Source organism: Anas acuta, chromosome 10 (assembly GCF_963932015.1).
Source record: "Anas acuta chromosome 10, bAnaAcu1.1, whole genome shotgun sequence".
Lineage (NCBI taxonomy): Eukaryota > Metazoa > Chordata > Aves > Anseriformes > Anatidae > Anas > Anas acuta.
Genome location: NC_088988.1, coordinates 1,923,236 through 1,937,435, shown reverse-complemented (window position 1 = coordinate 1,937,435; position 14,200 = coordinate 1,923,236). Strand labels below are relative to the sequence as shown.

At 56.8% G+C, this 14,200-nt stretch overlaps 1 protein-coding gene across 4 annotated transcripts in view; it reads left to right on the top strand.

Annotated features, from left to right (window-relative positions):
- Window positions 1-14,200, top strand: part of ZNF469 (zinc finger protein 469) — a 212,027-nt gene that overhangs the window by 153,862 nt on the left and 43,965 nt on the right. For 2 of the 4 annotated variants that reach the window (XM_068693681.1, XM_068693678.1), the window contains exon 1: window positions 619-1,444. The exons of 1 other annotated variant lie outside the window; for it this stretch is intronic. The gene's annotated coding sequence lies outside the window, so the exon portion shown is untranslated. Of the gene's footprint in view, window positions 1-618; window positions 1,445-2,065; window positions 2,318-14,200 lie in introns of those variants that run through there. One more of the 4 variants, XM_068693680.1, reaches the window with a different exon arrangement.

Below are 14,200 nucleotides of genomic sequence, written 5' to 3'. Positions count from 1 at the left end.
ATTGGGTGAGAGCGCAGGCGTGGCGGGGTTTATTCCTGTTTTCTGGGGAGCAGAGCTGGGGATGGGCAAGGTGCTCGGGGTAAGCACCGAAGTGGTTAAACCCGGCGTTCCCGTCCCGTGTGCGCGCACACACGTGTGCATGGCCACGCACCAGCACGGGTGTGCATGCACACACAGCTGAAGCATCCACGTGTGCAGGGGCACGGGTGTTTGCATGCACAGAGGGAGCGTGGGCACAGATGTGTGTGTGCAAAAGCTGCTGGGCACCGGTGTGCACGCACAAGGAAACTCCGTTGTCCATCATCACGGGGTGCACAACCAGTACGTGCAGCCAGGTACCCACCAGGCACCCAGGGCAGGCTGCACACAGCCTTATCCAGTCTCTCTTTTCTTTTTTTTTTTTTTTTTCTATCCTGCTGTTGCAAAATCCACTCCCGTTTTTCTATAGTTCAAGTAAAACCTGACATGGACTCCAAACCAGCAACAAACCACGGTGTGAAACCGTTGGGCTGGCACCTGGGAGCCCCGGGCACCGGCCTCGGCACTGCCCCACGTGCCCGAGCTGCTTGGTGTGTCTGCGCCCTGCTCATTTCTCCTCTCGCCCAGCTTTTCTCACCAAGTGAGCTTTGCTCTGCTCCCCCTGCACGCCAGCACGCAGCGGTGGCACTGCCGGATGGTGGCACCGTGTGGGACCTGCCTGGGTGCCACCACCCCATCCCACGGGGACACACACACCGCGACGGCTTCGTGCACCCCGTGCACCCTCTGCCCGAGCTGCCTTTAAATAAAACCATCCCGGCTCCGCGGGGGGAAATCTCGTCCCCGAAAGTGGAAGGGCTCTTTCCTCGCCGCATCCGCCTGTGCTAAAAGGTCCCGCGCGGCAGAGGAGCGCTGCGGGTGCGCGCAGGGCGCACGGCGCAGCCCTTTAGCTGCAAACCTCCCCGGCGCACACCGCTCTGGGAGCGGGGCTGAGGTTGGGGCACGAAGCAGTTGGAGTTTTTCCTCCCCCCCCCTTGGCTTTTCCTTACCCCGCGGGGCTTCGTCTTTCGAAACCCCGGAGCCAGGAAATAGTTAAGCGCTAGAGTATTTTGATTAGCAGAGCCTTAAAGTCAGTAAAAGACAGTCAGAGAGAACTATCAGGAGCATGCTAATGAAGTGAAGTCATCAGCAGACACCAGCGAAGGATTCATGCCTGCTCCACGCCGTGTCGGAGCGCTGGGCTGCACGAACGGCCGCGCAGGTGGACGGGGGCTCGCAGCGAGGCGACGGCAGCGGTCGGGGCTGTGCTGCGCTCCCCTGGATGTCGCGCTCCTCCGCTCCGGCTCTGCGCCTCGCCGGAGCCTGATGATATTTCCAGCTCCAGGGGAGCTGCGGGAAGACTGGAGATAGTGCAGAGAGAGCCTAGAAAAAACAGCAAAGGGCAGCTCCCGACTCCGAGGGAAAGGTGAGGGAACGCTCTTGGAAAATCCCTTTGGTTTCTCTGTGTCGCCGCTGGATTGGGGAGATGCCGGGGGTGGGGTGAAGGGGACGATTTGGGCTTTTTTGGTGGCAGCAGTGGTTGGAAGCGGCAGCGTTGCACACTCGCTCTGCTTCTGCAGCCAGAAAGTTTCCTCCGGTGCCGGGATCTCGGGGCTGGAGATGTCCCCATGGGGCCGGAGATGCCCCCGTGGGGCTGGAGATGCCCCAAGCCCTGCGCCGGGCAGCAGAGCTGGCAGAGCAGGGGCAGATCCTGCCCCCTGGGGACACCAAATCCCACAAGGAGCACCGAAACCCAGCTGCCTTTGGGGATCTGCAGCCCCTCTTTGAAAATACGTCGGCGATTTTAATAACGTTAACTAATGTTGTCCTCCTGCTTCGGGGCTTGGCGGAGAAATTGTGCGAAACTTTTCTCATCCTTTTTTTTTTTCTCAAAGCGTGCGCACGTTAGCATCGGCGGCTCGCGGGCTCGGGTCCTACCTTTTCTGTAAAAACAGCTTTCGTGGAATAAATCCGAAACCTAGGGCAGAGAGGAGTTTCAGTTACCCCGTTGCCCTAAGGCTGCATCCAGCAGTTCTTACGCAGGCAACTCCACGCTGGAGCTGATGACTCGGCGATGTTGTTTAATTTACAAAAAGGCGCACCGTGAAAGCATGCATTTGTGTTTATGGTAAACGAAAGAAAAATATGCAGAAGAGCTTTCGCTCCTCGCCAGATGTGATTAACCCCTTCGAGGCGATGATGAGCTCATGCGACGTGCTGGGGTAACGCCGGCGACGAGCGCACGACCCGGCCGCTGCCACGAGCGTAGCGCACGGACGGATTCTCCGCCGGTCTCCAGGTCGGTCCCCAGATTTGGCGTTTTCTGCCTCAAAATAGTTTTAATTTTTAGTGTTGCAGGGACATCCCAGCTTGTGACACTGAGAGCTGTCAAGGAAGGCAGACGCCCAGCTTCTGGGCTGCTGTGAATTCCTGCGATGCGCTGCGTTTCTAATAACGCCGCCTTAAATAACATCCCTCGAGTTTATCCCCGCTATCGCAGCATTATAATGTCAGAACCCAATCTTTGGGGCCCGGGGACCTCCGGCGAGATCGGCGACACGATTACTTTTTAATCTTCTATCCGAAGCGTCGTGCTTCCTTGGATCCAGTTCTATCTGGAAAAAATCTTAATCAGGGTCACTCCAAAATCGACCGGGATTTGCCCTTGCACGTGGGAAATGCAGCTCCGGCCCCACGCTGCAGGACAGCATCTTTGCGCCCAGCTCGGCACCTGGGGATGTTGAGATTTTCTGCTGCAATCGTGGCTTTAATTAAATACAAGAAAAATGAGGGAGGGTTTCCTCCTGCTCTCCCTCGTGCTGCCCTGATGGGTGCAAGTTGGTGTCCCACGGAGGGACCCTGGGTGCAGACAGTCCCCAGTGACCCCTGGGGAGGTCTCCTGGGTGCTGGGACCTGCTTGTGCACGGCCCCCCTGGGCTGCCCTGTGCTCTCAGGGGGATATTTGCTGAATACACCCCAAATTTTGTGTTGTTTAAGGCAGGGTCTCGCGTTGTGCTGCAGCCAGCAGGCGTGCCAGGAACGGTTCCGCTGCTGTGATTTGCGCTGCGGTTTCTCTGCGTCGCGCTCAGGACCGAGGCACCCAGGGACCCAAAAGTCCCTTAGCAGGAGCTGCCCCCAATCCCATGGCCCTTAAACACCCTCAAATTGTCCGCCGGCCACTTTGGCTGCTTGTCCTTGGAGGAGAAAGGTGTTAAAGGGCCAGTGGCCCACTACTAAGCAACAGTTACCAACAACCTTAAGCAAATAAAATGTGTGAGATTATGAAAACAGGGGAACTGCAGCTGATTCCCAGCATCTCTGCCGTGTGAGTCAGTAGTGCATGGCTGCTGCTCCCTGCTCGTTCCTAGATGACAGCATCCACACATCAAGTCTGCTGGCCCTTGGAGATTAGACATCCCCTAATATTTATGACGGTTTCGAATAACGCGCATTGCTCTGGCTGCTAGATAACACGGGCAAGAAACTGGGATTTTCGTGTTTCTGTTCTTAGAGCTTTTTTTTTTTTTATAGCTTAGTTACCGGGCAGTTCAAGTGCCCTGAGCTGTTCCTGTCTGCGTTTTGGACCGCGGCTGCAACCCCCAACCAGTTTGTGCCACCCCACTGCAGGTCAGGTCCTCGAACCTTGACCACGTGCCAGCTAGAAAATAATTCAGCTGCTGAATTATTGCCTAGGAGCAAGGAGGGCCTCATCCCGGCGGTGCTCGGTGCTGGGTTTTGTGCAGAAACTCGAGGTCTGGGTGGTGTAGGGGGGGTTTCAGCTGCAGCTTTCCTGCTGCAGGCGCTGGGTGAGCGGTCCCAGGAGCTCATCCACCCGGCCATTCCCCGCTCTCCTGGCAAGGTGTGCTCCCATAATTTAGAGGCTTTGGGGGACTTTTCCTGCTGCAGCAGCCAGAGCTTAAAGCTCTGCCCCGTGTGACAGCACAGGGAGGGTGGCCGGGCTGCCACCTGCAGCGTTTCCACCTGCTGGCCTTGGATTCTGCAAGGAAAAGTGTCGGCGTTTGCCATCCCACAGGCTGTGTCTTTGATTTTCCCGTGGTACCAGTCGCTGTGGTAGGACGAGGATGGGATCTGGGGGCGGTGGAGGGGACCTGCAAGGTGTCCTGGTTTGGCTGTGACCTCAGATAACTCGTGTCCTCTCTGCAAGATGGCCCCTTGGGGATGTGTGCTGGGGGTGTGCCAGCAAAACGCAGAGATCCTTGCACGAGAGGCACTAAAAACACATGGAAAAGCAGAAGAGAATTCCTCCAGGAAAAGATTTATTTTATTTATTTTTTTAAAATCTGCTTTTAAGCACATCCCACAGCACAGAGCCCGTCTCACCTCACCCTGGGAATCCTTTTCTTACCCTGCACGTCACCATCCATTTTCATCCTGCTGGTCCTTGCTGTGCCTCTGGATGCTGCCTCGTGCTCCCAGCCCTCCTCCTGCCTCCCCTGCTGAGGCTCACCCCGAATTTTGGGCTGTCACCTCCCCGGCACACTCGCCTCTTTGTGCACAGTTGGTGCTTGGGGACAGGATGGAGCCCTTCAGCCCGGTGCCACCTGGAGCCCCTTCTCCCATTGCTCTCCATCATCTGCCGTCAGGACGAGGACTCCGTGGCCAAAAGGGCTTTGCTGAAGAAATGCCAGGGATCTGCAGGAACCTGGCACTGCTCCACGACCTGCCCAGCACATCCTACACCAGGGGCATCTCCTGGAGGCGCAATGAAGGCAAGGCTCAGAGTTTCTCCATGAGCTTCCACCTCCTTTTCTTCTGCAGGATGAGGAGTGTCAGGGGCGAACTCCAGCACAGGGGACACCAGGACACCAGGACATTGGCTCTGTGGCTGGCAGGGCTGTGGCTGGCACTGGCTGTGCAGGTGGCTCTGGGTGCAAAAAAAAAAAAGCAGAACTTGATTTTTTTTGCTCTACTGTGCCCATGCCTTTGGTGCACAAAAGTCCCTGCAGCCCCATGCTCCGGCACAGTGCTGGCTGCAGCGCACAGAAGTCGTTGCACAGGGCACATCCCTGCTCTGCTGCGGGGATTTTTCTCTCTGCTCCAAACTTTGTGATGTTTTAGGTCCGTGCTTCCCAGGCGCAGCAACCCAGGCAGGGGGCACCTTCCCCAGGGCATCCCCCTGGGGGGGGACACGGCCGGGGAGGCTCCGAGAGCGGCTTTGTGCCGGCAGCTCGGCTTTTTGGGGCTGGAAACTGAAATCCTGGAGTACAACATCGCCACCTGTTTGCCACATGCGAACATACAGCAGGAGAAATCCCGTCAGGATGCGCCCCGCAAGGATAACCCCATCGGGATGCGTCCCCATCAGGATGGACCCCATCAGGATGGACCCCATCAGGATGAGTCCCCAAAGAATAATCCCATCAGGATAATCCCACCCGAATGAGTCCCATCAGGCAGCCCCTGCACAGGGCAGGAGGGAGAAGAGGAGGGGATGGATGCAGGAGGCTCTGCTGGTCCCATCCTGGCACGGACACTGCGGTGCTGGTGCCGCTTCTCCCGCTTCCACACCCTTCCGTGCTCACCCAGAGCCCTTCGCCACCAGGTTTTTAATGTGCTTTTTTTTTTTTTCTACCCACATCAAGAGGTTTAAGCTTGACAAGGCCAAGTCAGTGAGAGCAGGACATGGCAGGCTGCGGGTACCCAAGTGATGGATGCTGCTGCGGCATCCCCTGGGAGGCTGCTGGAAGATCTGCTCTGCAGTGGCAGCTCAAAAACCAGGGGGCTGTAGCAAAGGGATCCCCCCTGCTCAGCTCTCTCCCTCAACCAAACCCCTTTATGGGCTTTCCCTTTCCCAAATGCTCATGGATCTCCTAAGGCTGGGACTGGTGGGATGGAGCTGAGGTGCACTCGGTGCCCGCTGCGTCGTGCTGGGGATCCACAGATCAGATCATACTGAAATCAGTCTGCTGCCAAATGCAGGGTCTGCTCCCCAAAACCCGCTGCTCCTGCTGGAAAAGGAAGGTGCCCTGGAGAAGACCAGGCTGCGGGGTTGTGCTGCGTGGAGCAAGGCTGGGGCTGAGCATCCGGGCACTGGGCTCACCCAGCTCACTTCATTCATTTTGCTGGTTTTCAGTGGATATTTCGGATATCTGGCAATGCACCGAGAACCTACACACGTTGTGGGTTTCTCTTCCTTCACCTCGATGCTTCAAGCTGATTTGTGCCTGTGCAGCACCTACGGGGTATCCAAGTGTTTTGGACAGATGCTCCTGTGCTCCCCGTTTCCGTGATCAGCGTGTGCACGGATTAAGCATCAGGCTTTTGTTTGAAAGAAGCCTTCTAGAAAATGATGCAACGAGGCATAGGCATGTTTAAATTCACGGGGATTTGAAATATTTAGATTCTGCTTATGGATTTTGGCATTTAATGGGGGGATCTTGAGTTTAAAGCCCTGGCTGCTGGCTGCGAGAGGGAGATGTGTGCACGCTCACACGCATGTGCACGCACACAGGGGTTTTCTCTTTTGGAAAGTGCTAATGGGAACGAGCCAACATAGATTGTTCCATTAATGGGGATTTATAGCACAAATCTGCTACTGTTTTGTCAAGACAAACAGAAATAAGTGGGCTTTTAGTGCTGGGAAAGCTGGCCCCGGGGCAGCGCGCTGTTTACTAGCAAAGGGCAGCTGCTCAGAAAAGGCTGCAGGGGAGCAGGAGGGAATAAACAGCAGAAGATGGAGACGAGAAGAAGCAGAATTTGAGGGAGGAAGGAATGAGATCAGGGGCACGGCCTCCAGCCCACTCCACTGAGCGTGTTTTCCCCCTAAAAGTTTAGGTTGGGGAGCTGGGTTCTCGTTTTCCCCCCTTTTTGCTGTGTATTTTGAAAGCTGCCTTCTGCTCCAGGAGATGTGTCAGTGTTTATCCGAAAGTAAATAACACTCCATGCCCTGGCTTCCCCGGGGGAGGGAGAACATCACAGCGGGTCCAGCTGCGGAGCTGGCCTTTGCTGCTGCTCCTCAGCAACACGTGTCGGGAGGGTCTCACCTCCGCGGGCAGGTTTTGGGGAGAAAGGTCCGAAATTAGGGTCTGGTTTTGTGTGGGGGCGCACGTGGGTCTGGTCTCCACCTTCAGCTGCCCACGTGGCTTTGGTGAGGCTGCAGCAGCCTTGGTGTGCCTTAGGTTTGCTCTCCTTGGTTTTGAAACCTCTCAGGAGCCCTGAATCGATGGTTCAGGGTCAAAGCTGTCACCCCAAGGGGAATGGGCAGCCTCAGGAGCATGTGCCAGCCCCGAGGGTGACAGCTGGGGACAGGTCGATGCCTGACCTGTGGCCAGGCTCAGGTTGGGGCTGCAAAGTTTTGGAGTGAGCCTGTTTGTGCTGAGCATAAATACCGAATTGTTCTCCCCGCGCCATGCCTCATTATGCAAAGGCAAGTCCTAAAAAAATATTGCACTTCCTCTCTCGTAATTTGGAGGGAAGACAATTAAACAATTCCCCGGCGTTAGGCAGCGATTGCGAGGTGTCCTCTCAGCTCCCGTGCAGGGGAGCTGCCTGGAAAGGGGGAGCACCCGCGGGGTGTCCTCCTCCTGTGGGTGTGATGTCCTTGATGCTCGTGGTGCTTGAAACTCTGGGAAAAACTTCTTTTTATTCACACGCTTGTGCAAAATCCGGGCAGAACGGCTCCGTCTACAATAACACGTTGAAGAGGGTCTGCGAAAGGGAGCTGGGATGGAGAAGGAGGGGTGAGGGGAAAGTCCAAGTGAGGTTAGGAGGAATTGAATTTGGAATGGAAAAAAAAAAATGGAAAAAAAAAAAGGATTAAATTCCATCTGGGCTGGTGGGCAGGCTCAGCGATTCCCCTCACCCTCGCAGGTGGCACCCACCAGTTTCGCTTTGAGGCTGTGAGACTGGAAAACCCAACAGCAACTCGGTTGCAAACGGAAAATGGAAATTACTCAGCCCTGTCCCAGCATTGAGGCTGGTCTGTGAAAGAGCAAGAAATGGGAGAAGCCGACGTGGTGACACCTCTGGGCAGGTGGCCCCGTGGTGGCAGGAGTCGGGGTGGCAGGGGGAAGGTGGCCACGGCTGGGGCATGGTGGTACCCATGGATCCCTGCCAGCTCTTATTCCTTGAGGACACCCCAAAGCAGAGGTGTGCACCGGGAGTGCCATGGCCACGAGGCAATGCTAAAGCCATGGGAACTGTGAATCCTCCTCCTGTGGATGCAAACCACGCAGCTTCAACCCAAGTACTTTCTGCACCGCTCACCTGCTCTTTGCCAGGGTCCTGCCAGCAGCAGTGATGCTGGAGGAGAAAATCCCATATCCTATGGGATGCTGCACCCCGGCAGCCCCCCGTGATGCATGAAGCCATGGCCCAGGAGCAGGGAGCATGGGGCTGGCCGGGTGCCCCCGCTCTCCTCCGCGGGTACAGGAAAGCCTTGAGCAAAGCACAGCCACCTCCAGGTTGTGCCTATCTTGGCACAACCACAATCTGTCAGCATCTAAACAGCCAGAAAATCGAGCCTTTGAGTCTCACACCTGCGAGGTGCCGAGGCCTGGATCCAGCCCGTGTTTGTGCAGGGGAGGGGAGGATGCGCCGTGCGCCCTGCCGCCACCGCCGCTCCCCCGGCACCGCGCTGGCACTGGCCTCCCCCGGCTTGCAATTGCGAGGGAACATCGTGCTTCTAGCAGGCATGGCACGTATTTCCAAGCCAAATAAAAGTCTGACCGCCGTGCAGAGCAGCAGGGCTGGCGGCGGGCGAGGCAGGGCGGCGGGACACGTGCCAGCCTGGTGCCACCCCGCAGCGGTCCCCTTCGGCGCAACTGGTGCCACCGCTGCCGCGCGGGGACGTTTCGCTCCTGTCCACTGCCAGGTTTTGCTGGGTTTCCTCCCGCTGGGCACAAGGATGTAGTTTTCTGGCTCAGCGGGAGAAAAGGCAAGGCGAGCTTTGGTTGTTTTTATTAGACTTAAAAAGGAAGCTTTAAAGCAGACGTTCCTACGAGTTCTGAGCCCAGTCCGCACGTCGCAGCCGTGCCAGCACAGCCAAGTAGCAAAATCCTCACGTCGGCTGTGCGGCTCCCAGCTGCAGAAAGCTGGTGTCACCCAGCAGCCAAACCCTGTCCCCTGCTGGGGGCTTGTGCTGCTTGTTGGCCATCCCCCCAGCTCAGCACTTCGAGCTGGGCAGGCCTTGGGGTTCCCCCTCTGCTCCCAGCACTGTTCCGGGCTGAAAAACTGCTATTCTGGTCCCAGAACTGCCCTGGGTGGGTGCCTTCGGTCACTGCAGGCTGTGCCAAATGTCTGGGGATGTGGAAGGAACGACAGGAATATGCACACGCACTCCTGTTTAGCCTGGCTCTTGCATTTCGATGGGGAACATCCTGGCTCTACTTTTGGACAATTTGGTACTTTTTGGCGCAGCAAACGTGCCTGTTGGCAAGGGGAGGGGAGGATGCGGGGTGCCGGGAACAGGCGTGCATCCTGCCCACATCTGGGCCCCAGAAAACGGTGCTGTGCCGCCGAGCTGAGCACCTCACAGCCACATTTCTCAGCAAGGAGGAATGTCTGGGATGCTGAGATAAGGAGCCAGAAATGCAGATGATGGCATGGGGATGGCATGGTGGCAGGACAGCAGCCACCAGCCGCCGGTTCCACTCCCCGCCTCAGTTTCCCTGCTCCTGCTCTGCTTCAGCACAGGGGTATCCTGCCATAGCAATGGTGAAAAATAAAATAAAATTTAAAAAAAAGAAGAGTTAAGGAATGGAAATGGGGGATTTGTGCTGGGCTGAGCTGGTGAAGCAGGGATGGTGCAGCCCGAAGTTGCTGCTCGTGGTGCAACGTAACAGCTCCATGGGGAGTTCTCGCTCTGCTCCTGCAACCACTTCACCACCAGCCACCTCCCTGGGGTCTCCCTGAGCTCCCGGGGGTGGCCGTGGAGAGCACAGCACTTTTAGGGGTGGCCAGGGGCTGCTGGGGCATTGTGCTGGGGTAGGTACCAGCACAGCATCCTCGCAGCCAAACGCACACACCTCCTGGGGGGGGACTCGTGCCTCGGTTTCCCCATTGCAAGGAGGGTAGGAGTGCTCGGGTACATGCCCGGGACATCTGGCACGTCCCCGGCCGTGCTGAGAGCTGACAGTGACCTATTTACCTACAGCAGAACTTTCTGCTCCACTTGTTTGACCCGGCACCTTTCTGTTTGCTTAGAGCCGGGAACGTTTCCTCTCGGCCAAGCCTGGCGCGCACGCAGGTATGTTTGCACGGGCACCCGTGCCCGAGAGACAGACTGCAGCTCTGTGCATCCCCGCTCCTCCACCTCCCAGGAATTTGGCCCCTTCTCCTGCAGTGCCATTGCAAAATTCACCCCCAAACGCTCCCACTTTTTCCTTTGCCCCCCATCCTTTAAGCTGCCCAGCCGTCGGCTCGGGGACGGGCAGGAGAAAGGTGACATTGTTCTGCCCTCAGCGTCCCGGCTCTGTAGCTGCCTCAGCCATGCGTGTTTGCATATGTTAAAAATATTTAGTCCGCTGCTAAAAAAAATATTATGCCCGAGATCTGGGGCCAGCTAAATATAATGCCATCTATGTGTCCGTGGCGCGGCGAGCCGGAGGCACAGAGGGGTACTATTTGTGGTCGGAGCGTGGGGCTGCGCTGCGAGCTGCGCTGCTGGGATGCTCCTGTCTGCAAGAAATGCTTTCATCCCCCCCCCCCTCCCCTCTGAGGGTTTATCCCCCTGAGGGTTTATCCCCCTTGAGGGATGAGGGGCATGGGAAGCTCTTGGCTCTGGTTTGGGGCTTTGCACCTCGTGCTGCTGGTGCTGGGTGCGTCCCCGTGCCCGGGGTGAGGATGCATGGGGCAAGGAGGAAAAGGAGTTCAGGAGGTGTTGGCGCTAAGAAAAAGGAATAAAAGTGGACGAGGGGATGGCACATCGCAGGGATGAGCCCTGCTCCCCAAAACCCCCTGTGCACGAGGTGTTTTTTGGAGATGGCACAGCGGAGAGCACAGAGACTCCTCTCCTGTGTGCCATGGATCCTGTAAGGGCAATTTATGGCCATTCCCAAGCTCGCTCGGGCTTTCCCCCTGCTCAGGCTGGGAAGAGGCTTCCCGAGAGGTTCCAGATAAAGAATCTCGAGCCAGCTGAGCGTGTGGGAGGGTAAACATTTCCCTGTAGGAACATCCCCCAGCGAGAGGCAGGAGAAAAGGGTTTGTTCTGGCCGCGGGGGGAGGACGGAGGGGAGCGAGGCCGGAGGCTTTCTGGGCAGGAGCATTAAGGAATAATTTCCTCCACTTTCTACAGATGTATTTATTTTTGAAGTGGGAAGAGGGGCTGGAGGGGGGTGAAATAATCCAGGGCAGAGAGCGTGGAGGGATCCTCGTACCCCTTGGCTTTTGCTTTCGGGGGGATTTTTTCCCCCTGCAAGTGCTGGGCGAGGCAGGAGGCAGCGGCCCCGCACACTGCGGCCATTCACGGCGGGCACGCTCGGGCCGGGAGGAGGATCATTTGTTCACGATATAGCCCGGGTAAAATGGGCTGGTTGTCTGAGCGGGGACGGAGCGTAATGTATAGAAGCGCGAGCCTCAATACGCCCATTTATTAGCGGAGCCCTTCGCGAAGCGGGCCGCTGAATAAACCATACAGCTCGCAGAAAAATGTAAACGTTCGGGATCCCTCAGAGACATAATTACAGGAAAAAATAAGGACAGCTTGTCAGCCTTTGGGAAGCAAGGCCTCCCGCTCCCCTCCCCGAGCTGCATCCCGCTCCTCGCCGTGGCCCCGGCCCCGAATTAATCCCGCTGATTAACGCCGGCCGCCTCTCCCCGTCCCGCGGCGTGCGCCTCGGTGCGCCGGGCGCTCGCATTCCTCCGGCCCGTGTGCCACCGGCTTCCCTGGCCCCCAGTGAAAGGTTTCATTCATGCCTCCTCGCTGCCTTCTAGAGTTACCACACCCTGGGCCTCCGCTCCGCAGCGTCTCTCTGTTTTCCTTTCATTAGCAGGATTCCCAGCTTGAATGTCTGCGAAGGGCTGGGGAGGGATGCTGCGACCGGCTTGGCATCGGGGCTCTGCGTGGCGCTGCCCCGCGCTCCTGCCGTTTGCCATCAAAAATGCTCGCTGTAATCGTAGTTTTTTTTTTTTATTTTTTATTTTTTCCCTCAAAAATCTATCCAGAAAAGCCACTCGCAGCGCTGCCCCGTGCCTCAGTTTCCCCACGCACAGCCTGCGGGTGCCCGGTTCCCACACCCCACTGCTTTCACCCACGGCAGCGATGGTTTTGGGGGTCTTTGGAGTGGGACACGAGCGCAGCCAGGAGCATCACCGATAACTTTAGATGTTTTTTTTTCATTAGCCTTTGCCCCGTGTGAGTGTGCAGATGTGGGACGAGCAGCGGGTGCCGCCACACGTCCTGGTGCCACCCCAAATCCCTTGCAGGGTGGGTGGAAGAAGCCCCCTGCAGGAGTGGGATCGGGGCATGGCCATGCCCCAGCAGCCCACGGTTTGGGGTATGTTTTCCCTTCAAGCTACTCAGCAAAGCCTTCACAGGAGGAAGATGAGATGAGAGCAAGAAAAAGAGTTGCTGAGGAATCCGTGCTTGGGCACGGCGGGGCGCAAGGGGCGGTGATCGGCGCGGTGCAGTGACATGCAGAGCAGTGACACGAGGAGCAGCCGCAGCTTTTGCCACCCCCTCTGCCCCCCTGCAGATGAAAGCAGCCTTCCTGGCCCTGCTCTCCTGCTCAGCAGCCAGATTTGTGGGGCCGCTGCTTTTCCATGGCTCTGTCCCTTCGTCTGACCGAGGTGGTTGTCCTCTCTCCGTGTAAGGGTGCAAAAACGAGGCGTGGATGGGTGGATGGAGAGGGGACCCTGGTGAGGAGCACCCAGGTGGGAAAGGGGCTTTGGAAAGGCTCCGTCCCTTCCCCAGCAGTGGTGAAACCTGGTGCCAGGACCCCACGGGTGCTCCCCGTGGCTTGGCTGTGTTCCTGCACCCTCTGCTGTGGTGGGGACGGCGTGGGCTCCTTCTGTCCCCCAGGGATGTGTCCCCATGAGCTTTTAACAAGGGTGGTAACTGCTGCGTGCCAAGGCTTCAAAATCTCCCTTGCAGACTTGAAATAAATAGAGTTGTTGGGTATTTAACCTGCTCATCCCACTGATCAGACTGCACAAAGGCTTCGCTGCTACCTGGCTGTGTTGCCCAGTCTGGAGCCACCATCCAAAAACGTCCCCAAATCCTCGCAGCAGGACCCGGGGTGCCACTCCCCATGTCCTTGGCGCAGGCACAATCTGCCTTACCCTGCTCTCTGACTTCGAGCCCGTAGTCGCTCGGCTTGTGGTTTTGAGAAGCCTGAAATAAAGAACGAGCAAATGGCAAAGATGAGTGGTGCTGCCTGCGCCGTTCCCAGCCGTGAATCAGCCTCTGGCTCCGCTCTGAGCTTTGGTGCTCAGCACCTGCCCCGGGGCCATCTCAGGACTGCTCGGCCTGCCCGTGCTCTCCAAATCTGTGCGAGCGTGGGCTGCGGATTCAGACCAGCACCAGGCATCCATGGTGCATGCTATGGTGAGACCGAAGCCTTTTTTCACCCCATCATTCGTGCAAACATCATTTGCTTTTGTGTAACAGAAGCTGGGGTCCTCACCACCTGGGGGGAAAAATCACGGCTCCTGGGCAAGAAGTGAAGTCCAAGTCCTGCAAGCGATGGGCTGGGTTTTATTTTGATCCAGCCCTATCTGTATTTTCAGCAACGTTTATTAGGGAATTATTTCGTGTAGAAAGATGCACCTGGCTTTGATTTATGTTACACGAGAAACATCTTGGCCGGAGCAAAAAGCACAGAGCCTAGCGAGGAGGGGGACACGAACTTCTTCTTTTATGGTGCATAATGAGACGTTTGCTCTGCGACAATTATATAAGTGGTTTCATGTTAGCGGATTCAAAACAAATCTATGAATACAGCATGTATTTTAAAATTCATTGTTTTGCCTCTGAATGAGTCTCCTAAAAAAGTCCCCGCCACGGATCCGGAGCCAGCTCGCTGCTAGACTGGTTTCAGCCCCAAGTAGCTCCGCTGGCTTTGGGGAAGTTCCTCAGGACTTACCTCATGTGCTAAAATGAGCTTTTTTTCTGCCTTCATCCCTCCTGCTGGATGTGGTGATGTGCTGGGGACCGCATCCGTGCAGTGTTTCGTGGTGACACTCGCCAGATAGATGTTAAAGGCTGGCGTCGTGGTGCTATTCT